Source organism: Cucurbita maxima, unplaced genomic scaffold (genome assembly GCF_002738345.1).
Source record: "Cucurbita maxima cultivar Rimu unplaced genomic scaffold, Cmax_1.0 Cma_Scf02476, whole genome shotgun sequence".
NCBI lineage: Eukaryota > Viridiplantae > Streptophyta > Magnoliopsida > Cucurbitales > Cucurbitaceae > Cucurbita > Cucurbita maxima.
The window spans coordinates 1-2,407 of NW_019274492.1; the positions used below are offsets into that span (position 1 = coordinate 1).

Consider the following 2,407-nt stretch of genomic DNA (forward strand, 5'->3'; position numbering starts at 1 on the left):
GAAAAAAAGGGGTGCAACACGAGGACTTCCCAAGTGGTCACCCAACTTAGTACTACTCTCGCCCAAGCACGCTTAACTGCGGAGTTCTGATGGGATCCGGTGCATTAATGCTGGTATGATCGCACCCTACATGCCATGCGCACAAAATTAGATTTAACGCATGCGGGGCGGCATGAACGAAACGCGATGGGCGTGAGCGGGGGAGGTTCTCATTTGTAGAGAAAGGAAGAAAAGAACTGGGAGAAATTGAAAGAAAAAAAGGGGTGCAACACGAGGACTTCCCAAGTGGTCACCCAACTTAGTACTACTCTCGCCCAAGCACGCTTAACTGCGGAGTTCTGATGGGATCCGGTGCATTAGTGCTGGTATGATCGCATCCGACATGCCATGCGCACAAAATCAGATTTAACGTATGCGGGGCGGCATGATCGAAACGCGATGGGCGTGAGCGGGGGAGGTTCTCATTTGTAGAGAAAGGAAGAAAAGAACTGGGAGAAATTGAAATTGAAAGAAAAAAAGGGGTGCAACACGAGGACTTCCCAAGTGGTCACACAACTTAGTACTACTCTCGCCCAAGCACGCTTAACTGCGGAGTTCTGATGGGATCCGGTGCATTAGTGCTGGTATGATCGCACCCGACATGCCATGCGCACAAAATCGGATTTAACGCATGCGGGGCGGCATGATCGAAACGCGATGGGCGTGAGCGGGGGAGGTTCTCATTTGTAGAGAAAGGAAGAAAAGAACTGGGAGAAATTGAAAGAAAAAAAGGGGTGCAACACGAGGACTTCCCAAGTGGTCACCCAACTCAGTACTACTCTCACCCAAGCACACTTAACTGCGGAGTTCTGATGGGATCCGGTGCATTAGTGCTGGTATGATCGCACCCAACATGCCATGCGCACAAAATCGGATTTAACGCATGCGGGGCGGCATGATCGAAACGCGATNCTTAGCTGCGGAGTTCTGATGGGATCCGGTGCATTAGTGCTGGTATGATCGCACCCGACATGCCATGCGCACAAAATCGAATTTAACGCATGTGGGGCGGCATGATCGAAACGCGATGGGCGTGAGCGGGGGAGGTTCTCATTTGTAGAGAAAGGAAGAAAAGAACTGGGAGAAATTGAAAGAAAAAAAGGGGTGCAACACGAGGACNGCGATGGGCGTGAGCGGGGGAGGTTCTCATTTGTAGAGAAAGGAAGAAAAGAACTCGGAGAAATTGAAAGAAAAAAAGGGGTGCAACACGAGGACTTCCCAAGTGGTCACCCAACTTAGTACTACTCCTGCCCAAGCACGCTTAACTGCGGAGTTCTGATGGGATCCGGTGCATTAGTGCTGGTATGATCGCACCCAACATGCCATGCGCACAAAATCGGATTTAACGCATGCGGGGCGGCATGATCGAAACGCGATGGGCGTGAGCGGGGGAGGTTCTCATTTGTAGAGAAAGGAAGAAAAGAACTGGGAGAAATTGAAAGAAAAAAAGGGGTGCAACACGAGGACTTCCCAAGTGGTCACCCAACTTAGTACTACTCTCGCCCAAGCATGCTTGACTGCAGAGTTCTGATGGGATCTGGTGCATTAGTGCTGGTATGATCGCACCCGACATGCCATGCGCACAAAATCGGATTTAACGCATGCGGGGCGGCATGATCGAAACGCGATGGGCGTGAGCGGGGGAGGTTCTCATTTGTAGAGAAAGAAAAAAAAGAACTGGGAGAAATTGAAAGAAAAAAAGGGGTGCAACCACGAGGACTTCCCAAGTGGTCACCGAACTTAGTACTACTCTCGCCCAAGCATGCTTAACTGCAGAGTTCTGATGGGATCCGGTGCATTAGTGCTGGTATGATCGCACCCGACATGCCATGCGCACAAAATCGGATTTAACGCATGCGGGGCGGCATGATCGAAACGCGATGGGCGTGAGCGGGGGAGGTTCTCATTTGTAGAGAAAGAAAAAAAAGAACTGGGAGAAATTGAAAGAAAAAAAAGAACTGGGAGAAATTGAAAGAAAAAAAGGGGTGCAACACGAGGACTTCCCAAGTGGTCACCCAACTTAGTACTACTCTCGCCCAAGCACGCTTAACTGCAGAGTTCTGATGGGATCTGGTGCATTAGTGCTGGTATGATCGCACACAACATGCCATGCGCACAAAATCGGATTTAACGCATGCGGGGCGGCATGATCGAAACGCGATGGGCGTGAGCGGGGGAGGTTCTCATTTGTAGAGAAAGGAAGAAAAGAACTGGGAGAAATTGAAAGAATTTGGATACTATAAGCTCAAGAACGGAAGTTAGATCTTCATGGAATTATTAAAATGGTTTAGCTTTCAGTTAGAAACTCAATGTCAATCATTTATAGGAATGCTAGTAAATATATTAGATTAAATTTATATCCGTAGCC

At 48.9% G+C, this 2,407-nt stretch overlaps 8 non-coding genes across 8 annotated transcripts; all 8 read right to left on the minus strand.

The window, feature by feature from the left end:
* Window positions 1-8: 8 nt before the first annotated feature.
* LOC111475692 lies at window positions 9-127 on the minus strand. The gene has a single exon (XR_002716656.1). It is a non-coding gene; the product is annotated as a 5S ribosomal RNA (ribosomal RNA).
* A 133-nt stretch (window positions 128-260) lies between these two features.
* Window positions 261-379, minus strand: LOC111475696. Its single transcript, XR_002716660.1, has one exon. It is a non-coding gene; the product is annotated as a 5S ribosomal RNA (ribosomal RNA).
* Window positions 380-518: 139 nt separating this feature from the next.
* On the minus strand, window positions 519-637 carry LOC111475693. The gene has a single exon (XR_002716657.1). It is a non-coding gene; the product is annotated as a 5S ribosomal RNA (ribosomal RNA).
* Window positions 638-770: 133 nt separating this feature from the next.
* Window positions 771-889, minus strand: LOC111475699. Its single transcript, XR_002716663.1, has one exon. It is a non-coding gene; the product is annotated as a 5S ribosomal RNA (ribosomal RNA).
* Window positions 890-1,236: 347 nt separating this feature from the next.
* On the minus strand, window positions 1,237-1,355 carry LOC111475698. The gene has a single exon (XR_002716662.1). It is a non-coding gene; the product is annotated as a 5S ribosomal RNA (ribosomal RNA).
* A 133-nt stretch (window positions 1,356-1,488) lies between these two features.
* Window positions 1,489-1,607, minus strand: LOC111475694. The gene has a single exon (XR_002716658.1). It is a non-coding gene; the product is annotated as a 5S ribosomal RNA (ribosomal RNA).
* Window positions 1,608-1,740: 133 nt separating this feature from the next.
* LOC111475695 lies at window positions 1,741-1,860 on the minus strand. The gene has a single exon (XR_002716659.1). It is a non-coding gene; the product is annotated as a 5S ribosomal RNA (ribosomal RNA).
* Window positions 1,861-2,021: 161 nt separating this feature from the next.
* LOC111475697 lies at window positions 2,022-2,140 on the minus strand. The gene has a single exon (XR_002716661.1). It is a non-coding gene; the product is annotated as a 5S ribosomal RNA (ribosomal RNA).
* Between the last annotated feature and the right edge of the window lie 267 nt (window positions 2,141-2,407).